This window comes from Syngnathoides biaculeatus, chromosome 3 (assembly GCF_019802595.1).
Source record: "Syngnathoides biaculeatus isolate LvHL_M chromosome 3, ASM1980259v1, whole genome shotgun sequence".
In the NCBI taxonomy this organism is placed as follows: domain Eukaryota; kingdom Metazoa; phylum Chordata; class Actinopteri; order Syngnathiformes; family Syngnathidae; genus Syngnathoides; species Syngnathoides biaculeatus.
Window position 1 is genome coordinate 2,017,606 of NC_084642.1, and position 25,895 is coordinate 2,043,500.

General features: G+C 46.0%; 1 protein-coding gene across 5 annotated transcripts in view; it reads left to right on the forward strand.

The window, feature by feature from the left end:
• The window catches only part of znf536 (zinc finger protein 536), a 402,786-nt gene that overhangs the window by 15,455 nt on the left and 361,436 nt on the right, over window positions 1-25,895 (forward strand). The window contains exon 2 of one of the 5 annotated variants that reach the window (XM_061813494.1): window positions 23,972-24,357. The exons of the other annotated variants lie outside the window; for them this stretch is intronic. The gene's annotated coding sequence lies outside the window, so the exon portion shown is untranslated. The remainder of the gene's footprint in view (window positions 1-23,971; window positions 24,358-25,895) is intronic. 5 annotated transcript variants of the gene reach the window in all.

Genomic DNA, 25,895 nt, shown 5'->3' on the forward strand with positions numbered 1-25,895 from the left:
ATTCCGGAAACTGGGTCATACACGGTGTAGCAGTCAGGCAAGGCAGAGGCACAGAAACGCTAGGGGAGGCGCAAGGTCCGATGACTCTGGGGCAAACTAACAAAGTCAACAAGACGGGATCAAATGAAAGGGCACAGAATCGCTGTGACTAGGGTTACTCTAACTTGGGCGTAGAAGCGGAGAGTCCCACAGGCAGTGAATGCAACTCACTAATGCAAGGCAACGAACTGGCAAACGCCAGTGACGAAAACTCCGACTTCAATGCCTGTCGCGGCCAAGTCTTGCTCATAACAGAACCCCCACCCCGGGGTACACCACACCCTGACCTGACTGCCAGCCAATGGCAGGACACATGCAGAAAAACAACCAATCACACCGACGACGGGACAATTTAGACTCGCCGATGTTTTTGGGATGTGCCCACCCGGAGAAAAGCCACGCAGGGACGGGGGGAGGACATGCAAAGTCCACACAGGCGGGGCCGGGATTTGAACCCCAAACCCCCCAGAACTGGGAGCCCAACGCACTCACCAATGCGTTGTTTCCATTGTTTTATTTCCATCTTTTGTGTGCGCGTATTCGTGGATATGTGTGCGCGTGTTTACATGTTTGTGTGCACGTTACTCGCGCGAGCTTGCGCGCTCGTGCTAGCGTGCCTTGTTTTCTCTTTTTTTTTTTTTTTTTGTTTTTTGGCGCAAGTGGAGCTTGTGCGCCGTCGCTTTCGTCCGCGTTCGGAGCGTGTGCATGAGCGTGTTTGCGTGCACGTGAGCGCGCGTGCGAGACAAGGGCGCGAACACGGCGACAATGCCGAGAGGCGTCCGGCGCTTTGATGGCGCGCCAAGGCCATCGTCGTTCCCAGATGTATTGACGCCGTCTCTTCCTCGCGTATTGTTCAACGACCTCTGTAAGTTTTTATAACGCCATTGTTCCGCTCGATAGATTTTTATTTGGATGCTTTAACCCGCCCCCGCCCCCACCCCCACCCCAAAGTCCGTACGCCAGTGTTTGCAGGCGGCCGTCCTTTCACCTCCTGGAAGTGAACGCTTGCGCTTTATTTTTAGACTCCCGCGACGCAGACCAAACATCCTCTTCCTCCAAAATGCTGCTGACGCGCACACGCACACGCACACACTGCGAAAGCAACACGAGGATGAAGGAAAACGCTGCCGTCTAAATACTGGATTGGCACACGTCATTCACTCTTGACACCAAAAACCTCATCAAGAAGAATGCAAATGCGTCAACAAGGATGAGGAAGATGATGATGGATGGAGAAGAGGCGGGTGGGGGGGGGGGATCAGATGAGTGATGGTGTGCTTGTTCAAGATCCGTTTGTGTGTTCCATCAGGCCGGGCTCGTCCGTCCGTTTTTTCTGTTGTTCTTGGTGAAACATGATGAAAGTGTTTGCACTTTCATGTTGCCGATGCGTCGGCTGCCGTCACATCATCATCCTCGTCATCATCATCAAGTACGGAATCGCGGCAAGCGTGCGCGTGCGCGTGCGCGTGGTCCCGTTTTGCCGTCGCCGTCGGGCTGCGGTTCAGTCGGCGGCTCAGCTGCTGCAGGCGACTTTCAAGCGGGTGCCTAATGATCTGGCACGTGTTGCGGAGGTGCTGGCTCGAGTCAAGCACGCACACGCGCACACGCACACACACATCTGCATGTGAAGACACTTCACAGGTAATGCAGGAATTAGACCCATCCAAAAGTGTCTGTTTGTATTGCACATCTGAACTCTCCCAATGGCTTTGTCATCACTTTTGCAAGTTTTATTTCTTTTTATTCGGCCAAATAAATCGAATCACAGTCATCTTTTTTTTTTTTGGTTTTTCGTTTGGGAAAATTTAAACCCAGCAGCACCAAAGTAACAGTCCCGTCCAAACGTATTGGAATGGCGAGGTCGGTTATGAAAGTTTCTTTTTGTCTCGTCGGGAAGACGTTTGGGATTCCGATGGCGTTACGTGTGAATTTAGACCAACGTCCCGTTTGCTCAAACCAGCAAAATGAAGTTCAAAGACAAAGTAGTCGAGCCAAGCGGCGAATAGTCACCAACGTGGAACCAATGTTCCCAAATTGTTCTAAAATGTTCAATCCAGCGAATATTCCAAGCATGCGATAATGAGCCACACAATGAAGTTGTGGGAAAGCGTAGTGGAGGCGAGACTCGGGACAGAAGTATCTGCGAGCGACGGTACGCTTTCATGCCTAGAAAAGAGTACCACACATGCATTATTTGCCTCGAGAATGCTCGTGGAAAAGTACAGAACAGGTCAGAAGTGGATCTGGAGAAAACCTGTGACAGAGTACCAAGGAGAGGAGCTGTGGTACTGCATGCGCAAGTCTGGCGTGGCGGAGAAATATGTTAGAATAGTACGGGACATGTATGAGGGCAGCAGAACGGCGGCGAGATGCGCCGTAGGTGTGGGACTGCATCAGGGATCCGCGCTGAGCCCCTTCCTGTTAGCGGTACTAATGGATAGGCTGGCAGATGAGGTTCGAGTGGAATCCCCTCGGACCATGATGTCCGCAGATGATATTGTGAAAGCAGGGAGCAGGTTAGGAAGATGGAGGTACGCACTGGAAAGGAGAGGAATGAAGATTAGCCAAAGTAAAACGGAATTTATGTGTACGAATGCGAGGGATGGAGGGGGAAGAGTGAGGCTACAGGGAGAAGAGATGGCGAGGGCGGATGACTTCAAATACTTGGGGTCAACGATACAGAGCAATGGAGAGTGCGGTAAGGAAGTGAAGAAGAGTTGGCGGAAGGTGTCTGGTGTTCTACGTGACAGAAGAGTCTCTGCCCTGTTCGGATTAGAGACGGCGGCACTGAAGAAACGACAGGAAGCAGAACTGGAGGTAGGGGAAACGAAGATGCTGAGGTTCTCGAATGGAGTGAACAAGTTGGACAGGATTAGAAACGAGATCATTAAAGGACAGCCAAAGTTGGATGTTTTGGAGACAAACGTCGAGGGAGCAGACTTCAATGGTTTGGACATGTTCAAAGGTGGGAAAGAGGGAGGAAATTGGTTGGAGGGTGACGAGGACGGAGCTGTCGAGGAAGAGAGAGCGACAGGAAGACCAAAGAAAAGGTTGATGGATGTTGTGAGGGAGGACGTGAGGACAGTCGGGTGTTAGAGAAGGAAGATGCACGAGATGGGGCTTGGATGGAAAAAGATGACGCACTGTGGCGACCCCTAACGGGACAAGCCGAAAGAAAAAGAAGACGATTCCGAGTGAGCGAATGTTTGGGAGACGAAAGGCAGAAAGCGTCCGTGCACTTTGTCCCGAGCAGCGGTGCGGTGTGAAGAAGCCCCGTTGACGGTCTTTCTCGTCCTTTCACAGGCACTCCTCGGAACGTTCCGGAATTCCGCGTCGCAAAAGATCTGCGTCGTAATAACTTCAAAGCCTGAAAGGAAACTGCATCACAAAAGACCCGCATCATAATAAAAGCAGAAAAGGAGACTGAAGAATAAAAATGCACACACAAACAACAACAGAAAGAAGGAAATTGAAAGAAAAGTTCGGGAGCACTTTTTGTTTGACTTTGCAGGTGAGCAAAACTGAATATTTGCCGGCGTCCCCTTACTTGCAAAAACTGCATGGAGCCTGCGACCCGTCGGCCTCATTTGAAAAACTTTTAGTGCAGCCCCTTTCAGTTCTCGTTTCTTTCTGCGGTTTTCTCCCTTCAGGAGGTCAAACGCATGCCCCGTTGCACAGGTGTCAAACTCAAGGCCCGGGGGGGGCAGATCTGGCCCGTCACACGATTTTATGTGGCCTGTGATGGCAAATCAACTTCCGTGATTTTTGTCACAATCTGTTCTAAATGATCACATTTAGATGTTTGGTTACACAAAAATGAGCATAACGTGAAAAATGGTTGAAAAACACTTTGCCATTCTGTTCCGATTGCAAAACTATTTCAAACATTTTGTGCGATTAAACATTTTGATGGTTTCACAGTCATGATCATAATTTCTGAGGGAAACGAGAACTACTACAATGTGGCCCGCACCAAAAATGAGTTTGACACCTCTGCCCTATTGGGTTCAGGTCCGGTGAAGGACTCGGCCTTCCAAGAAGCCCTTCCGGTTTTTAACCCACGACGAAGTCCTTTGCCGTGTCGGCAGTGCGTTTTGCGTCGTCGTCTCGTCGCGGGACGTCGCTTCTCCCGATTTGTTCGGCTGCAATTTTCTGGGCTCTTTTTGTCAATCGTCCCGGCCTTCCCACATTAAGGAGGAAATGACATCATCGCGGTCATTTGAGGAAATGGGGACCAAAGTGTGTGTGTGGGGGGGGGGAGAAAAAAAATGATGTTGGAAGGATGCTTTTAGCTGTCTGGGGCCTAAAAGAGGCTTTAAGTGGGCAAAGTGTGTGCAAATATGATTTGCGCACATTAACATTGACGCCCTTGCTGGGGGAAAAAAAAAAAAAAAAAAAAAGAGATCAGATTAGCAAAAGTGCAAAAGTTGGTAGGGAAAAAAAAAGAAAATATTACAACTTTATTCCAATCCAATAATGACTTTTTTCCCCTTTTAATACTGTATTACCATTTTAATCGAGAAATTAAGTTAATTAAGACATTTATCCCATCCATTTTTTGGTCATAACATTTGTTAGAACTGAAAAATCATATTACACGTTTTTCTTAATTATTTTTGTTCCCTTAAAACTGAAGTACAGATGCTAGTTTTCAGACAATATTCCAATTCAGTCTGCAGTTTTTTGATGACGTGAAATTTTTCTGATTACATCTTTCTTCATGGACCCCCCCCCCTTTTGTCACAATTCTACTATTTTATGTTCCTAAAATTGTCCTATTTACTGTATATTTTTTGTAAGCTTTTTGCTCTTATTTTCCAAAACTTTTGACCTCATTGTCTTTTCTCATCCGGATTTCATCTTTACATTTAAAATCTTAACGTATTTATATTTTTAGAAGCAAAGTCCCCCCGACCTGCAATCATGTCACCTTTAACTCCAAAAGTTATTTCCTCGTTGCATTACAAATGTATTATTGTGAAGTTATTCAATACAACGTTTTTGCAAGAGCAGTGTGGGGGAAAACCGTCATGTGATGAAATGATCAAGTTCTGAATCTTAATAGTCATAACGACCCAGTGGATGAATATTGACGGGGATTTCTTTTCTTTTCTTTTTTTTTTTTTTGGGGGGGGGTGGGGGTTGCATCTTGACAACTTCCAGTCGTCTCCGATTGGCCGCCTTCACGGGCACGCGCAAACGTTTGCGGTCCAAAAGGTCCTCCGGCCTCGCACATCAAAGCGGCTTCCCAACAACATAGCCGCACCTTCTACGCACCACGGGGGGTGTTTGGTTTGAGCCCCCCCCCCCCAGTGCTTTTCACTGCCACAAAGGACTGAAGCGCCTGAGGTGAAAGCTCAGCCACTGATCACCTTCCAGAAGATTCCTTCCTCCGTCCTCCTCGACCGCAAAACAGCGACGCGCGTATTTCCGTGTGTACTTAATAAATTGCAATCCGCAGCGAACGGAAAATCACGCGGCCCCCTCCCCCGTTTGCCGCCGACCGCCTACGATTAGATACAAATCTGTGAGAAATCATCAAATTGCAAAGTTTTTCCAAATATTTTTTTACCCCTCCCTCACGCTTTTGACACATCTATCCATTTTCTTGGCTGCTTATCCTCACAAGGGCCGCGGGGAGTGCTGGAGCCCATCCCAGCTGACAATGGGCAGGAGACGAGCTACGCCCTGAACCGGTCGCCAGGCAATCGCAGGGCACAACGATTACAAACACAATCACACCTATGGGCAATTTAGAGTGTCCAATCAATGTTGCGTGTTTTGGGGATGTGCCCACCAGGAGAAAAGCATGCAAAGTCCACGCAGGCAGGGCCGGGATTGAACCCGGGACCTCAGAACTGTGAGGCAGACGCTTTCCAGCAGATCCATCGCGCCGCCGTTTTTCACACATTTAAACTTAATCCAATGCACTTTTTTCAAATTGTATTCCGCTTGTTCCAACTAGTAATACGTAAGAGATTACCGTATCGTATCATTTGAGGAAATGTGGCCCGTTTGGCATTTGTCACTCCCACTCGAAGGGGATTGAAAACCAAAAACCAAAATCGCTAATGTGAAAATGGATTTGTGCATTTTGTCCAATAAAATCACTTTGGACTTGGATCGTCTTCAATTTCATTGGTTGGATCGAGGTCAGTATCATCGATTGTTGCTTGAAAGACGAGAATCGCTTTTCGGTGTTGAGATTTTGTCCGTCCGGGTCCAAACCTTTTTATCCGTTATCGATTTTTCTAGGATGGTTCCTGGTCAGTATCAGGGTTGTCTGAAAGGTGATTTATTTATTTATTTATTTATTTTTTCTACGTTCAGCATAATGGTCCAATCACTCGATCCAGATTCACAAGCGGTGACAAATGAAATTTTTTGGAGTGTTCTTCTGAACCTAACTTGGTACGACCGTGGCCCCCTCATGCAATTGCAAAATTGGAATTAAAACGTGGATTTCAACCACAATTCAGGCGGATGTTCGTTTGTCCTCTTAACTTCCAAGTGACTAACTTGGAACTGGGCCACTGTGGTTCTCTGCGGTGCCTGCCGCTGAAACCGAACTTGGGCGGAACGTGGACCCGGCCGCCGTTGGTGACGTGTCGTCGCTCGGGCTAAGGCGGGCGTCGGCGGCGCGCTATAACGGAGCCCTTCGGACGAGCGTGTGTGTGCGGTTACCGGGGAAATGGAGGCGTTGGCCCGGTGTCCGCGTCTCCAGCTGGTGTGGAGGCTTCGCGAGCGACGCCTTGGCAACGCCGCAGTCAGGCGGGAGTTTGCATCTGTGCCGCTTGGCACCGACGCCGAGGGTTGGCGCGGCGGACGGGCGCCGCCTCTCGCCGTCTGAAGGGGGCGCGCTCGCCTTTTGTTCCTCTACTTTGAGGAGGTAAAGACGCGCCGCTTTGTAACCAACAGGCGCATGACTTTGCGGTGAAAAGGTTCATCCCGAACGGTTCTTCCTCCAATTTTCAAATGACAAGTCCGTCGGTACCTCGACCCGCAATTGCTCCAAATGGAGCAGTTACGGTACTGTGATGCCCTGGCCCGTGGGCAAGGAGAGCCGCAGTTGCCCGAGCGCGAACACGTGCTCACTACGTGAATGTTGGTCAGGGTGGAACAACTCGTCTGAGCGTCTGCCTTTACAGCTATGGGGTCCACGGTTCAAATCCTGGACCGCCTGTGTGGCATTTACATGTTCTCCCCGTGCCCGCGTGGCTTTTCTCCGGGTGGGCACCCCACTTTCCTCCCACATCCCCAAAAACGTGCCTGCATTCATTGAAGACTCCAAATTGCCCCTAAAAGTGTGATTGTGAGTGCGACGGTTGTCTTTCTTCACGTGCCCTGCGATTGGCTGGCGACCAGTTCAGGGTGTGCCCTAGCTTCTTCCCGATGATAGTTGGGATTCCCCCGTGAGGATAAGCAGCTCAGATTTACAGATTTCATCTTTTCTTTCTTTTTCTCTCTTTCTTTCTTTTCCTCATTTTTCCCGTCTCACCTTCGCCTTCGTCCATCTTCCTCTTTTGCGTACTCTGGTCTCCTTCCTGCTCGTCCTCCGTCCACCATCACCAATTTTATGACTTTTTTTTTTTTTTTAAACTGTAACATCACAATATTTTGTACACAATGCTGACTTTTACACCATCGCCATGTTTGTGTGTGCATATTCTGTAACATCCTCATCGTATTTTTTTTACGTCATTTACCCTCCAATTTAATTCTTTAACATTTATTTGACTCCTTTGCTTTGTTAATTCTGACGCCGCCATTTTGCTTTGCTATTTATTCCCCCCCCCCCGTTAATCTGAAATTTCAGTTTTGTATTGCCTCTTTTTTTTAGTTTTTTTTTTTTTTTTTACTGTACATCTGTTCTTGTTTTATTTTTTTTTTAAAGGCGAATCTTTCCCTCTCATTTCTGTGGGCCATAGGTGTCAAACTCAAGGCCCTGGGGCCAGATATGTCCCCCGGCCATCATTTTATGTGGCCCAGAAAAGGAAATCATGCGCCTCAACTTCCATGTTTCTCGCTAAAATCTGAACCAAAATTCAAACTTGTCATATGTAATGAACCATAATTCTGCTACCAATTTATGGTAACCAAATCAATGGTTGAGGCAACTATTATCCTTTTGATTTTAAAAGTCGTTATCCCTCAATTTGCGGCCAATATGAAAGAACACGATGAGGTCCGGTCTCACTGTCAAAACGGCCGTCTGAGCGAAATGGACACGAAAACGTGGCCCTCGCCCAAAAAAAAAAAAAAAGAGCGGAAGGCGTCTGCCGTCGTCTTCATTCAAAGTTGTCGTTTGTGAAAATGGTGACTGCTGCGCCACCTTTATTGTTTCTCGTTGTTCTTTTCCCGTGACTCCGCCTCTTCCTGCCGGTCCGACGCGGAAACCTTCGAAGTCAAAGGTGGTCTTCTGACACCAGTTAAAATGTCCGCTGCGTCTTCTTCTTCTTCTTCTTCTCCTCCTCGGGCTAACGACGCGGCGCCACGTCAATCATCCCGGCCAGGCGTTTGACGAGCGGCCCATTAGAGAACCGCCTCGGAAGGTCAAACGCGCGCTTGCCCTTTGTTAGCACGAACGCTGAAAGCGAAAGTGCGCGCAAGCACGCACACGAGGAGCACAGATTAATAATTCCGGCACATTCTCCGGCGTGAAATATGCATGGCGGGCGAGGTGCAGCATCGCCTGGCGTCCTCCTGGAACTTTCTTCTTCTTGTTCTTTATGTGGTCGGCGCGCGCCGCCTAATGAGCGAGCCCGCGTGGACTTTTCAAAGCTTTGAAGAGGAAGTTGAGAGGCGCGCGCGGATGTTTTCCCGCCCGGGCTTTTATTTCGAAAGGGCCGCGTGATTGTCAGCAGCGGCGGCAAATGATGATTAGAAGGTGATTTGAAGCGAAACGAGGGAAGAGGGGAGCGAATCTTTTGAAATGCGGCGGGGAGGTTCGGCGCCGTCTCGCGACCTGGCTGTGGCGGCGAAGGAGCTGACGGAAGCGCCTTGGAAGCTTCGACGGGACAACTTTTCTTCATCTTCGGCGCTTTTTTCCAAACTTTTGTTCTACTTTTTGGACCTGCTGTTTTCTTCCCAACTACTGCAATTAGCAGCCTTTCAAAACAACAACAACAACAACAGCATCAGAAAAAGCGGCGGGCTGCGATAATCGGGCCCCGGCGCACCTGTCGGAAGCGAAGTTGGTTATTGCGCGTGCACAATTTCCATTTTAGTTGGTTGCTAAATCGCTTGAGCCTTCTTGGCTCAAAAGACGTTTGGTTTGATTCAACCTTTTGGGTTAGGGTTGAATTAATTTTCATGAACATCAAACTTCGCCATGGCAAAACTCGATTTTAGCGTTGTCGATGGTCTCCTCCGGGCACTCCAGCTTCCTCCCACGTCCCCAAATTGTGCATCAATTGGAGAGTCGAAACTGGCCGAAGGTGTGAATGCGAGTGCGACTGGTTGGTTGTTGACGTTCCGATTCCCTGCCATTGGCTGGGAGTCGGTTTAAGGTGGACCCCGCCTCCTCGCTCCCACGACCCTTGTGAGGATAAGTGGCTCGGATAATGGATGGATAAGCGACTACTGGAGCAAAATTCCTTGTGTGTTCGACACACTTGGCCATTAAATATGATTCTGATTCTGATAAAGACCTGCTTCAAAGCAAAGGCATGGCTTCTGGAGACGTTCTGGTCGCTAAGATTGACTGACTTCAGAGAGTGAATTAGCCCTCCTTCCATGAGCCGCTTATCCTCACGAGGGTCGCGGGAATTGCTGGAGGCTATCCCACCCGTCGCCGGGCACATCCTGAACCGGTTGCTGGCCAATCGCAGGGCACATGGGGACAAACGGGAGTTGCACTCACAATCACACCTACGGGCAATTTTAGTGTCCAATTAATCTTGCATGTTTTTGGGACGTGGGAGGTAACCCACGCAGGCACGGGGAGAACATGCAAATTCCACTCAGGAGGGTCCGTGATTGAACCCAGGACCCTAGAACTGCGAGGCCAACACTTTCCAGCTGATCCACCGTGCCGCCCGAGAGTGAATTAAATAAAGCAAAGCAAAGCAAAGCAAATTTATTTGTATCGCGCATTTCATACACAAGATAACTCAATGTGCTTTACATGATGAAAGGCATTTGAAAACAAAGAGATAAAACATTTCAAACGGGATTAAAAGCAATCAAAATGACAAAATGTTTGGGAAAAAAAGACAATTAAAATCGCACACAGTGCAAGGAATATGATCAAAAATAAATTAAATAAAATCCAGGGCGCAGAAATCCTCAAAGATGACCTCTTAGATGGACGTTTCAAAGGACAATGGAATATTTTACGTTTCTTCACTAGCATGCTCTCTTCAAGGTTTTGCGTGGGACAACTAAAGAGAGACATGCCGACACATTTTCAAGTTATTAGAGTTTCCCATTTCTGATGAGTCATCAAAGTTTAATCCGCCCACAAATGATGAGAAACACTTAACATTTTTTCAATTCAGCGTTGGCCAAATCGCGTGTAAACGGTTTAAATTTGGTAACAATGGAAGAAAATCTTGAAAAAAATGTTTGTGGTCGAAAACAGCTTTAAATTCGCAAAATGAGCCAAACTGTCGGCTTCAAAACAAAATGGCCGACTTCCTACACTACTTCAGGGGTCAAGAGTGTGTTTTTATTTGAAAGGAAATTCATAAATGTTTTCACCAAGCTAACGCTAGCTGCTTGTTGAACGTGTACGCACAAGCTAGCCATTTGTAGTTTTTCATACCAAAGGTAGAGTGCAGTTAATAATTCATACGTATATGTTTTTATTAGTTAGCAACTTGTAGTTTTTCGTATTAAATATACAATGCAAATAGTCATTTATATATATCTTTTTTTTTTCTTTTATTAGCTGGCTAGCTGCCTCGCTGCGCTCGTGCAACGTGCCGTGAGGACAGCAAAAAGGGCACAACACTAACTTGTTGGTTTGCCGGATAAAATACGAGGAAAACGGCGCCACCCTCCGTGAGCTCACTGACGTGAATAAAAATGTTAATAATAATGTAAATGATAATGAAAATAATGCCGCGTGTGATGAGATTGCCGAGCATCCGAGTCATTTGAGCGTGATAAGATTGTTCAACAAAGCTGATGAGAAATAAACGCCAGGCAATTAGCTTCTCATCTTTAGCCAGCAGCTTCTTTATATTCCTAATTATACTCAAAATTATGTTTTTTTTCCCCCCTTTATTTATCAACCCCCCGCTTCATTCCACACTTTTCCTCTGTTTTGCTTTTTCCGTCTCGCAAAGGCGGAGACAAAATAAATAATAAAAAATGAAAAATAAAAAGTGTGCCGCTCACTTTGCAATTAGGCGTGTGTTTATAAGGCTGGCAATGATTTGCTTTTAAAAACAAACAAAGAAGAGGAAAAAAAAAAACGGGAAGAATATTTAATTGTTTTTTGATGACGCTGTCGCGGGAATCGGCCTTTGTAAATATTTAAACACGTTCCCATATTTCCATCCCGACGCCATTAATGTTTTTAAATGATTGTTATTGTCATCTGGCGTCCTGCCTTAGCCGGGGAAATAACTTTGCCAAAAATAGCCCAAGCAAAACAAACACGCGACAAAAAAAAAAAAAAAAAAAAAAAAATTAGAATCATTTAAAAATAAATAAATAAATACGGTTTCTCCTCGCGCTTCCTCCCGCGGCCTGACGGTGGCGCTGGCGAGCGCGACAGAAGGCCGCCACTCAGCGCTGCTAATTTATGATCCATTGATTTTTGTACACATACACACGCTCATCAGTATCTGGACTCAAGTGTTTCCACGGCAACCAACCCCCGTTAGCGTGTTTGTGTGTGCGCGTGCATTGTTTGACTTCGTGGAAGGCGAGGCGGGCGAGGCGGGCGAGGCGAGGCGAGGGAGTCTTGTTCATGAGCTTAGCCTTTAGCGACACACACACACACTCAGCGAGAGCTTTTTATTGTTTGTGATCACAGAAGGTGGTGTGTGTGTGTGTCGGCTCTGATCCGTAAGTAAATACACACACACTGACACACACACACATTTCATTTAAAGTACAATATGTGATATTGGCGTCAGTCATTTTTTTTTTTTTTTTTGTCATCCAGCGACGACTTTTTCTTTAAGCTTTGCCTCGTTTTATGTGTCAAAATTTTTACGCGCTGGTCGGCACATCTGCCTCACAGTTCTGAGGACGCGGGTCCAAATCCCGGCCTGGCCCGTGCGGAGTTCGCGCGCCCTCGCCGTCCTTGCCGCAGCCCGAAAACACGCAAGGTAGCTTGATCGAAGACTTTAAATTACCCGCAGGTGTGAATAATTGTTTGATTTTATGTGCCCTGTGATTTGCTGGTGACCACTTAGGGGTGTTCCCCTCCTCTCGCCCGGCGTTAGCTAGCATAGGTGCCAGCACGCCCGCGACGTCTGTAATTGCCATGGATGCAGACTGAGTTTTTCAAAACGTCCCAAAATTTTCTGCGGCAGTCATCATTTTTTGGGAAATGATCATTATTTTTTATTTTTCAAGTTTTATTTTTTTGGGGGGGAACCCAAATCCCAAAATAGCTAATGGCGGTTTATCCCCGCTTGTTCAATTTGTGGGGGTAAAAAATAAAAAAGGACAATGCAATGGACCTTTCGCACCTGTCAATCACTCGTACAATAATAGCCAATCAGATAGCCACATTGTCTTGAGACGCCCCTTTCGCCGTATTGTCCCACTAGCGATGCTGGTGGTCAGTAGCGTGCGCCTGGAAAAGTTCATGTTACAAAGAAAACGGTCCCGAGATTCACTTGGGTAACGTGCAATTCAGATGAACGATATCCTGCTAGGTTGACTCCTTTTCCAAAGCCTAAAACAAAGTTGACAAAGTGTTTACGATGGATTAAGGCTCGCGGAAGAGCGCGCGTACGACTAAATGTGGACAATATCAACAAACGCAAGGCTGTACGTTCGAAGGTAAGCGATGGAGAAGTATGTTCTGCGTTTGATTGCATTATTATCAGTCAACTTTCACTTTGTTAGCGTATCACTGAGCTGCTGAATGAAGCAGCATGTCATGTTTTATGCCGAAGAGTCTGGTTCGGGATATGTAAATGCGCCAATTCATGCATCGATCGCCAACGTTTTGCTGTAACTCTGACATTGCGTCCCGCTCCGTCCAAAATCTTAATTCCGTGTACATTCCCTTGCGTGAAATAGTTGAGAAGTAGTAGAACTCTCTTGGACAAAAAACATACCGCAATATTATCTTGAATACGCAATAGAGAATCAACTTCAAATATGTTCTGTTCAGTCGCGAGTTTGGAACCTTGTGGGACATGGCCAGGGGGGCGGAGCTTAAGGTCGCCATCGGAAAGAACCGGGTTTTTTTGCCGTGTATTGTCCAGCCCGTTCCCGATCTCCTGTGGATAGCGGGGATCCACTTTACCGTGCTTCGAAAAAAGTAGTTTCAACCAAACTGTATTATTATTATTTTTGAAAACTACAAGCAAAGTGCAAAACGTGCATAAAAAAAGTGCCTTCTATTGCATGTAGTACAGTCCGTCCAATAGCGTACAGAATACGTTCACGCGAGTTGCCGCCCATCGCTTGTTGTCAACGTCAAGATTTTAATATGATGCTGGCCTGAAATTGTTTGCAAACAACTACGATGGTTAGCGTGTCCACAATGGATCAACTGAATATTACAGCTATCATGCTAATTAGCATATAGCTAACTTCAGTTCGACGTTAGCGGAGAAGAACGGAGAAGTAGCTCATCCATTTCTGACAAATAAGTACTTTTACTGTTGTACTACTTATTGATTTTATTTTTTCAAGCAATCTATTATTTATTTTTCTGTTAAGTTATGTAAAAAAAAAAAAAAAAAAAACAAAGTTCCTCACCCTTGGCGCTCACAACTCTTCGAAAGGTAAACAACGTTGGCCGCTCTACAATGGCCGCCGTCGGGAGTAACCGTGAATGTTTGCGGTGGTCATCATCACACATTTACACTTGTGTCAGAGTAAATCATGTTAAATGCTGTTTCAAGCATTTCATGTGCCGACTATCTTCTATCTTTCCGTGGCTTCCTTTGGGAAAACGGCGTCGCTCCTTCCAGTTTGATTAAAGGACACGTTTGCGTGTTTTTCATCCAAAGCAACCTCGACCGGAATGTAACGGAAGGTAATCGAGTCCCGTGTAATGGAAAACGTTGAAAGCGACCGCGCGGGAAGAACCAAGACGGCGGGGGCGACGGACGACCACGCGCGGGCGTTAATGCGCTCTTAGTGCTCGTTTCGTTCGGCGCGCGCTCGCGACCACGTAAAGATCTCCTTATTGCTTTTCTTCACGTACGATTGACTCGACCGCCCGACGCGTTGAAAACAATAACGCCGACGCCGTTGTGGACCCTTAAATACTGCACGCTCACATTAGGGACACCATCTCGTCGTATCCAACTGGGGGAAAAAAAAAAAACAAAACATATTTAGGAAAAAGAAGAGCGGAACAAAGCTAAATTAAAAAAAAAATAAATGCAGAAATGGAGCAAAGGAGCAAAGGCCAACGTGGATAGAAAAAAAAGTTTTTCCCAAAATGATGGAATGGGACAGACGTGCCTTGCCCAATGGTCCATTGAAATACGGATACATACGACATCTACGCTGTATATACTGTACAGTTTGTAGTGCAAAGATGAGAAAAAGACAGAAAATAAATAGATGTGGTACAAAATATAATTTTAAAAAAGCTTTTTTCAATTAAAAAAATATTTTTAAAAGTCCAAATAAATATGTTATGCATGTGAGTCACAGAATAAAAAGCAAAAAAAAAAGATGTATAAATTAAGTAATAAATATAAGTCAATGCATATGTTTTTTCAGAGGAAACGTGAGATTAATATTTGGTCCAAAGGTAAAAGTGTTCTTTTTTTTTGTAAGCATAAATGATAATGAAGTAAATGTTTTTGAAAAGTTTGAAAAAACATTATTATTTTATCCTTTTCATATGAAATGTGAAATAACTATATGTGCTTGTGTAGTTTGAAAATATTAACATTTTTATTGAACATCAAAATATTAAATAAATATCACTGTGCCAAAAGGCAAAAAGTGGAAATATATATCTATAATAATAGAAATTAATATGAATGCTAATTCAACAAATGTGTTACAAAAACAAATAAGAGTACGAACATTTTTAGACATGAGCATGAAGTAATGTGTGGAGATGAGGCCAAAAAAATCTGGAAAATACATATCTAAATAAATATGTGACATAAATACAGTATAAATGTGGCACCGTATTTAAAAAAAAAAAATCAACGATATAGTTTGTTCAACAATTGTGAGATGATAAATATTTTGCGGCACGGTGGATCTGCTGGTAAAGCGTCGGCCTCACAGTTCTGAGGTCCCGGGTTGAATCCCGGCCCCGCATGTGTGTTCTCCCCGTGGCTGGGTGGGTTTCCTCCGGGTGGGCACTCCGGTTTCCTCCCACATCCCACAAACATGCAACATTAATTGGACACTCTAAATTGCCCCTAGGTGAGATTGTGAGTGCGACTGTTTGTCTCCACGTGCCCCGCGATTGGCTGGCGACCAGTCCAGGGTGTAGCCCGCCTCCTGGCCGAAGCTCCAGTACTCCCCCCAACCCTCATGAGGATAAGTGGCAAAGAAAATGGATGGATAAACGTTTTGTAAAAAGAATAACTGTAAAAAAATCTGTACAGTAGTGTATACACAGAATACGTGTGCAAAATATAAAAGTGTTGAAGTCACTTTTTTTGTTATATTTGATATAAATGTTGAATAAAGGTGTGTCCCGAATGTGTTGAAAAATCAAAGTTTAAGAAAAATGCATGCGTCTTATTTTGACTGCGTGCGTCTGCGCCTTTAAGAGCGCGGCGCGCTCGCCACTGCGGGCCTAATGTCATTACTGTGTACAAACTTGCTGTGACAGAAGCAGATTGATGACATTTTATTGTTATTGCCGCGTCGCTATCAACCGCCGCCGCCGCCGCCGTTGTTGTGTGCGAGACGTGACGAGAGCAAATTGAACACAAAAAAAGAAGGAAAGAAAGAAAGAAAAAAAAAAAAGAGATGAATTTGACTTTGCAATTGCCATTTGGACGCGTTGTTAGCGGTTGGCGCGTTAGCTTGGGCCCCCGAAATGCGCTCAGGAAAATGTGATCCATTTTTATCTATCTGCTGTTTGCTCTTACAAGAATAGGGCAGTCGGTGCTGGTATTAAACGTGGCCTGTCATATGATATAATATATATATATATATCTATATATATATATATGCACACCGGCTTTATCAGCATCCTCCACGAACAGCAAAGTCGCTCAGCCAGCGGCAGGACGCGACGATCCGAAAATGCAACATGGCAAGGTCGTGACCGCTTTAGAATTTTGCTTTTTTAAAATTTATTTTCTGCATCTACTCACGGTAGACTCAAGTTTCACGTTGCCACGAGAAGCTGACTTCAGGGGCTACGTTTTCAAGATAAATTCCAGGGGACAAGAATTCAGGGAGTCCTCGGTCTCACCACAGCGGCGACTTAACTCGGATTTCGACTTAAGTAAGAAAGTAGAAATTTCCGATGAGCGCTGGGATTGTCTTCAGCATTCCCGTGACTCGCGTGAGGATAAGCGGCTCAGAAATGGATGGGTGTTGGTACTTCATATTTAAAAAAAAAAGTACATTAAAGTATAAAAAATATAAGATGGTGCATGCGCTCAGGTATTGCTAAGGAAGCAAGTGTTGCTAGCCCGTTGCTAGCGGTAAATAACTCCTCGGATGGAAGCTTAAAAGAATAAAAAGAAAATCTGATTTTTCATGAAATCGTCGAGCTAACAAACTAACAAACATCCAAAGAAAATTATCTGCCAATTCATCACTTTTTATATTTCATATACATTGATTTTCTCGTAGATGCAACGGAATTTACGCGGTACAGGTCTTAAATCGCTACACTGACATGCAAAGTAACAAAATGAAATTGTGACGATTTCGAATCATTTGAACAATTGAATTATTCTCCATCGCAGCTCGTTACATTAACGCGCTTGTTAGCATTAGCATTCCACCCTGCCGCGGTTCGCACGTTTTTCATTTTTTTCATGAAGTTCAATTAATTTCCCTGGCAAACAGTTTGCGATTTGCGCCACCGATGAAAGGTTTGTGTGCTTTGATGGTTTGATTGTGGCGCAAATAAACAGATCAAAATTGCTCCTCGCCGATGTTTTACTTTTTGTCACTTGGGGAATTCCGCGCTCAAATTGAGCGGAAACAAGAAGCAGAAGAAAGGTGGAGCGATATTAAAAGTGCTCCTGGCTAACAACAACAAAGCGGTGTGATTTCCAAGCTAATTTGGCAGCACCTGGGCTTGAGATCGTCCGCGTTGTTATCGCAACACTCCCGCATTATTACCCGCAATATTCGGCGCTCTTATCTCGGCCCCGCGTTTTCTTCTTCTTTTTCTTCACGGATCGTTCCATCTTATCTCGTCACGTCCGAGTTTGTTTCAAATCGGCGGAAAAGTTTGTTGTCTGGTTGGGAAGTTTTTGTTTTTTGTTTTTTGACGCGATGCTCGCTATTACCGTTTGCCTGGGAGGCCAGTCTCATCACACTCACTTGGTTTTAGGGTTTTTGTTTTTTGTTTTTGAAATGTTGCTTGACGCGTGGCGTACTGGGGAGTCCGGACACACAAAGAGACTTGGAGCGCTTACCAATGTGGAAATAAACGCCACTTCCTGTTCTATGGCTATCGCCACCTTCAAATCAAACTAAAGTAAGAGTTAATAACATCCATCCACCCATTATCTGAGCCCCTTATCCCCACGAGAGTCGCGAGAGTGCTGGAGCCCATCCCAGTTATTTTCGGGCAGGGGTTGGGCCACACCCTGTACCGGCCGTCAGCCAATCACAGGGCACATGGAAACAAACAGCCGTTTGTGGCACACATTGTCGGAATTATTGTTGAATTGAATTTGAATTTGTTTCCATTTTTCTTGCCCGAGCGGCACGGTGATTCGTCTGGTAAAGCGTTGGCCTCACAGTTCTGAGGTCCCGGGTTCCATCCCGGACCCGCCTGTGTGGAGTTTTCATGTTCTCCCCGTGCCTGTGTGGGTTTCCTCCGGGTGGGCACTCCGGTTTCCTCCCACATCCCAAAAACATGCAAAATTCATTGGACCCTCTCAATTGCCCGTAGCTCTGATTGTGAGTGCGCCCGTTTGTCTCGATGTGCCCCGCGATTGGCCGGCGACCAGTTCAGGGTGTTGGCAGCGAGGAGAGGCTCCAGCGCTCCCCGCGACCCTCGTGAGGATAACCGGTGAAGAAAATGGATGGATGGATGGATGGATAGTCATTCCCTTTGTGAGGGGCCGTGTGACCCAGCGACACCTGGAAAGGCGCCGCCCCACCCCTGCCGACTTCAAGCCGGTACTCCCGAACACCATAAACTTGCTTGAAATCAGTTGCCCTGCAAATCTCGAGCAGGTTGATCGGGACACCGCTCAAGCTTTGAAGAAATGTTTACTTTCGTGTTTGTCATTTGTATTGAGTGAATTTGTAACCTTGCGACCGTTTGAGCTGAGAAAGCAATCAAAGGAGGCACAACGGTGAGGCTGGCTCAGAACGTGGTCGGCCCAGCCCGCCAATTGAAGACCTCTTCCGTCCGGTCCATCGGTTCGGTGATGAACCTGCCGCCGGTCGTTTCCAGTCTTCAATTAACACGTTTTTGGGATGTGGGAGGAAAGTGAGAGAGAAGCCGCACTTTGTGGTCAGAAACTGCTCGTCTTTCACGGAACCGACCAATGTTCTACTGCGGAATTCAGCCTTTTTTTGTTCCTCCTTAAAGACGATTCTTCACTTTCTTGCGGTAGGCTTCATGTTTATATTGTCAAGGAATCCCTTCATCCATTTTCTTAGCCGCTTATCCTCACGAGGGTTGCAGGGAGAGCTGGAGCCTATCCCGGCTGTCAACGGGCAGGAGGCGGGTTACAATCTGAACTGGTCGCCAGCCAATCGCAGGGCACCTGGAGACAATCGCAATCACACCTAGGGGCAATTTCGAGTGTCCGATGAATGTTGCGTGTTTTGGGAATTGTGGGAGGAAATTGTAGTGCCCACCCGGAGAAAAGCCACACAGGCACAGGGAGAACATGCAAATGCCACACAGGCGGACCAGGATCAGAACCGCGGTCCTCCCAGCTGTAAAGACCGGTTATTCCACCCTGACCACATTCAAAGCATTTCAAATAATTACGTAGTGTGTTCGCGTGTGCGCCATGCGAGCGGCTCTCCTTGCCCGCGGGCCAGGGCATCACAGTACCGTAACTGCCCCATTTGGGGCAGCGGTGGGTCAAGGTACCGACGGAAAATTGGAGGAAGAGCCGTTCGGGATGGACCTTTTCACCGCAAAGTCGAGCTCGCTGGGTCCGGGATTGAACCCGGGACCTTAGAACTGCGGGGCCAACGCTTTCCAGCCGCTCCACCGTGCCGCATTGTCAAGGAATGCCGTACAATATTCCGTGTATTGAAAAATCGAATCAAAAACTGCTCTAAAATGGCCGACAGTGAAGGAGTAAAATGACCAAAAAACCTCCAAATATTTCCATTGAATGCCTGAAAATGATCTGCGAGTGAGAAGTTGAAAGTATGTGTGTGTGTTTTCATTTCATCGCCCGAAGGCAAACTGCTCAAGCTCAAGTCCAAATTCGTCACGTCGCCCATAAAACGGTCTGGAATTCTCCGACTGTATTTTGTGACACACATACACACCCGAGTCGGACAAAGGACGCATTGAAGAGGCTCCTCGCGAGTCAAATTTGAAGAGGACGTCTAATTAGCACGCACACAAAAAATGAAAAGTGGCGAGGTGATAAGGACAGACGGCAAGTACAAAGGGAGGATGAAGGAAAGAGCAGACGGGCGGCCATGTTTGTGTTTAACTGGAGTACCAACTTGCCCTGTGTCAAAAGCACATCCCATAATAAGCAGGCCGAATCCACACGGCAACAAACCATTGTTAGCGTAGATCTCGTGCAAATCAAGAATCAAAACGGAAATCCAGCCTCTTGGTAGCACCGTACGTTTGCGTCCGTCAGCTGATCCTCGCAGCATTTCTGACAGAGGATCGCAAAGAATAATCAGAAGGGTCGTCCAAGAGACCAGGGACCATCTGTGGAGAGCTTCAAGAAGAAAGAAAGAAAACAAAGCAAATGATTTCAAAAATTAAATCAAATAAAGGCGGTAGAATGGGCCAGCCAATCACCTGACTCAAACCCGATGGAGATGGAAAGAACTGAAACTCCAGGTCCATTGAAGAACCCCATGGAACCTTCAAGATTTGAGCAAGGGTTGGCCACTGCCGAGAGGGGCGTGGCCGGGCCACTGCTCTGGGCGGTGACACTTCTCACCGGTCACGGCTGTCTCACGTTCGGACTGGAAATAGACAGGCATGTAAGTTGGAGTTTTTGTCACTGGCATTTGCCAGTTCGTTGCCTTGCTTTAGTGAGTCGCAGTCACTGCCTGTGGGACACTCCGCAGACAGAATGTGACGTCACGTGACTAAGAAAGCGAAACTGCGATTGGCTGGGTGTTCGGTTCTGACCTGAAGTAACCCTGCCTGCTGACAGAGACGGCGAATTGTAGCCGGTTGAATCGTTAACATTGAAAAGTTACACTGAAATACAACTATTGAAATTGTGATCACTTTATATTTCAAATTCAAATCCTGGTGCCACTTATTTACGTCCCGCCCAGTGATAGTGTCGATATCTCTGGCGACCAGTTCAGGGTGTAGTCCGCCTTTCTCCCGAAGCTAGGTGGGATCGGCTCTAGCTTTCCCGCAGCGCTCGTCAGGATAAGCGGCTTGGATAATGGCGTGACACTGTAAAATACTGTACCCCACAAAGCATCCATCAATCTCATTTCTGAGCTGCTTATCTGCGACACCGTGTATGACCCAGTTTCCGGAATAAATCACATTGAACATTATGGCTCTGCCTCGAAGTCCTGCAATTGTGTCTGCCGCCGTACCGGAGGTTTCGTGACAGAATGTGACGAAGAAAGCATAACTGCGATTGGCCGGGTGGTTCGGTTCTGACCTGAAGTAACCCTGCCTGGTGGCAGAGATGGCGAATTGTAGAATTAACATTGAAGAGTTACACTGAAATGCAATTATTGAAAATGTGATCAATTTACATTTCAAATTTAAATCCTCGTGCCACATACTTTCGTCCATAAAATATCGACGCTGTCACTCAACCCATGTTGCCCGCACCAACGTCAGGCGAGTGCGCCACGACGTCGTCAGGGACTCTTTGTTATCGTCAACATCGACAGCAACTTGAAAAATATATATATATTTTTTAATAAAAATTAAAGATCAAACGGGTTGTACTGAAATCCCTCAAGGGCGTGTCCAAATACTTTTGATCATTCTCTATAACTGTTCAACGCACAAATTTAAATTAACTCACTTTTCAGAGATGACATTTAGATGGGGGGGGGTGAATTTGAAATGTCAGTCAAACAACAACAGCAAAAAAAAAAAAAAAAAAAAAAGTCGGAAATGGCAGGTAACCCCACCCCCCACCTTCCCCCACGAGGTGAGGAAAAGGGACGGGGGGAGAGGGGGGGACGGGGGGGGGGTTGAGGATTATAAATCAAGGTAAACCTTGGCTGTTTAACCCCTGCTATGATGTCATTTCCTAGTGCGCGACATCATGCTGACTTGCACGCCGCACACACACTCCCTGGTGTGCTGACATGTTGGATGTTAAGGCAAGGCTGGGGGGCATATTAGCAAGGGGGGGGGCGGGGGGGGGGGGGGCACAGGCAACTTGCAGCTGCACGCACATGTGTAACACACACACACACACACACCACACACACACGCACACTAATGTGTCCCTTGGCACACTTGAGACGACTCTCATTAGATATTTATGTTTGTGGATCTAAGCTCCTCATGTAGCGCGACTTGTCAAGCTAAGACATGGACTTGTGTGTGTTTGCGGGATGAGATTTAGAGGGTCACGCGTGTCGCCGACGCTCACTACATTGCCCGGAATTCACCCGTCCACCGTGAATTTAACGATCGCAATCAATACATCAATCAATACGCCGTGCAAATACAGTAGCTCCTTGAGATACAAGTTCAAATTTGTTCTCACTCGTGTCTCAAAGCGTTTTTTTTTTTTCACTTTGAAAAGGATGAAAATGCCACACACTGTAAAATAGAGTCCACTGATGGTGTAGTGGGACGCACGCAGCGCGGGATCGATTCCCGCTCGGTGATGGCGTCGATATGTCCCCGGAGACTGACTGGTGACCAGTACAGGGTGTAGTCCGCCTTTCGCCCGAAGCTCGCTGGGATAGGCTACAGCTTTCCCGGAGCACTCGTCAGGATAAGCGGCTTGGATAATGGCGTGAAACTGTAAAATACTGCACCCCACAAAGCATCCATCAATCTAATTTCTGAGCTGCTTATCTGCAACACCGTGTATGGCCCAGTTTCTGGAATAAATCACGTTGAACATTATGGCTCTGCCTCGAAGTCCTGCAACTGACCCCTCCGTGGATATTGCGCAATCCGCGTCACTGACCAATCGGAGGCCAGAGATCTGCATAAACCAAAGCCCGTTTTTGCTCCCGCCATTTTCTCAGACAACATTGCATGGTCCAGTATAGGTTTAGTTAGCGTTTTATCGCGTATTTGGGTTATTTAACAAAAAATATGGTAAAGAGGTGGACTTTGTAATAGTGACGACAGGTATCCCGAAAGGCTAGTTGGTGGAGTTCCATTCGTACCCTTTCCAAAACCGAAGACCCAGTACGAAAAATGCCTTCGATGGGTCAAAGACCGCATCACCAACTAAATCCATCTAATATCAACCGGAACACATATGTTTGCACCAAGGTATGCCCTATATTTGATTTTCAATACATGTCTTGGATAAATGAATTCAAAGTTCTTCGCTAGCATAACACTGCTACTTGTGAACGATTGACACACTTATTCTTTGTTGAGCGATATTTAGCGATGATCGGACTGCACAAACGTGTCGCTTTCTTGCTGGCTCGCGGCCGAATCTTAACCAGACTGTGGTTGCACGAAGATATGCCCTAAATTTGATTTTTAATACGCGTCTCGTATAAATGAATGAGACGTTCTCCGCTAGCATAACGTTGCTACGTGTGAACGATTGAATGAAATCAGAAGCATGGCGTCTCTCTCAGTTCAGAATGTATTGTATTTAGAATCTATAATATATCGTTGATTTGAATGAAATCAGAAGCCTGGCGTCTGCACGTCTAACAATGTATTATATTTGCCATTTTTACTGTTTGTCCTACGTCAGCGCACGTGGAGTGACGTCACTTCAGGAGGCGTGGTTAAGTGCCCTGTACGGAGGGGTCAATTGTGTCTCCCCCCGTACCGGAGGTTGGTGACAGAATGTGACGTCACGTGACGAAGAAAGCAAATTTGTGATTGGTTGGGTGTTCGGTTTTGACCTGAGGTAACCCCTGCTTGTGGCACAGACACTTATTTTTGATCAGCGAATTGTTAACGTTGAAAAGTTATACTGAAATCCAACTATTGAAAATGTGATCACTTTATATTTCAAATTCAAATCTTGGTCCCACTTATTTACTTCCATAAAATAGCGACACTGTCCACTTATCCAAGCCGATTATCCTGACAACTGTTGCGGGAAAATACTGTACCCCACAAAGCATCCATCAATCTGAGCTGCTTATCCTCACAAGGGTCACGGGAGTGGTGGAGCCTATCCCAGCCATCATCGGGCAGGCGGCGGGCTGCACCCTTGACTGGTCGCCAGCCATCGCAGGGCACATCGAGACAGACTCGCTCACAATCACACCTACGTGTCATGTAGAATCTGCAACTCATGCATGTTTTCAGGGATGTGGGAGGAAAGCGGAGTGCTCACCCGGAGAAAAGCTACGCAGGCATGGGGAGAAGATGCAAACTTCACGCAGGTGGGGATGGGATTTGAATCAAAGTCCTCAGAAGTGTGAAGCCAACGCTCAAACCACCTGCGCCTCCGTGCCGCCCCCCACAAACCACAGAATATTACAATAATTCAATAGAATGTGAATCATCGAACAGTTTGTGACTCATGATTCAATGTCGATTCTGTGGCATCTGGTGTTCCCGCCTTGGCCACAGAAGGCGCTACTGCATATTGCAGTCATGCAGACAAACGAAGAAGAGTAGACTTCCTGCCCATTAAGTTGCGGTATAATGTCTTTTTTTTTTTTTTTTTCGAGAATGGAGATGATATACCTGTGAGTAATGCCATATCTTTCTCTATGTATTTTTGTTTCACCGTATGAGTTCAAATAGCCGGTGCAAAAACTCCCAAGTTTTAATGCTAACAGTTAGCATATCAATGGGGTTTTCCATTCGTTTGGCCGACATTTGTTAGCATTAAGCTAGCGGGTTTCCGAAGGCAAAGCTGCACTTGCGTGTAAATTCTTTTATTTTGTGCCTAGTTCGACCATAAACTTCAACCGGCAGTGACCTTAAGCGGCGTGAAACCTCTCATTTTTTGACGAAATGGTCACCGTTTGTTACAGTGGTGCTTTAGTGAGTTGAATTTGGTTTTCTGCTACTTTACAGTGCTCCAATGTCAAGATCGCAAAACAGCAAAAATTCGACCAAGTGACGGCTCGTATGTCAAAACCTTGCATGTCGAGTCACAGGAGATACTGCAGTAGAAATATTAGTCTGGAGCCGTCACATGGCCGGCCGTCTTTGATTTAGCTTTATAGGTGGCAATGTTTGAACGTTTTTTTTTTTTTTAACGTTATCATATATAAAGTATGCGAAAATAATTACTGCTGGAGCAACAATTTGAAAGTGGGTGGTAAGCAGTAGAAAGTGTCATAATTGTGAGAAATGATGATGCAGTTCACGGGTGGACCCGACGCGTGTTCACGAAACGAGGAAGATATGACCAATGATTAGAAAAAGTTCACGGCAAACGGATTTATTACAAAGGAATGTGCAATGCAGACGTCCGGGTCTTATCTAGGCGTGTCTTCTGGCAGGATAGCCAAAGAAGACGACAAAAGCTGCCGAGTAACATGAGTTTTTTATAGCTATGGGTCCATGGGAAAAGTGGCTTTTAAAACTTAGCAAGTTTTTTTTCGTACTGGACGCTCACCAAATTATCATATACTGTATGCTAGCAGCACGCTACCACTATGAACTCATCACTCTAACATACTAGTCCTAGGATAAAAAAAAAAATCTGTTTTGGTCAAATTTACATAAAATTGTCACGGACAAATCTCACAGTGTCGTGTAATCAAATGTATTGATTATGAAGCTGATGTGAAATGACGGTTTTCAGCAGAATGAGAAGTCAAATTCAGCACAATAACAATAATAAGATTCCGCTTCTCCCCCTTGCGCCCCCCCCCAACTTGCGCCCACCCCCTCTGCTCCCCTCTCCCTCCTGTGTTTGGTGTTGATCCAAGCGCTCCAGCGGTGGCCCATTTAAATGAAATGGAATATTAAAAATTAAATTGTTCGTCAAAGGCTCGCCGCTCGTGCCGTCTCTGGCGGCCGCACCGTTGACCCAAAAATATATTCAAATTAGCCCAGCTAAACAGCGAAGCGGCGCAGATGGGCGGGGAGCGCATATCTATATCTTGACTATATATATTGATGCCTTGAATGCGAATTGTACAACATCGCACCCCAAGACATAAAAAAAAACAACAATATGCACTAAAACACAACACAAAGTAACAAACTAAAATGAAATGTGGTTAAGCAGATGATAATGCAAGATGACAGGAACGTGTAACCTGTAACT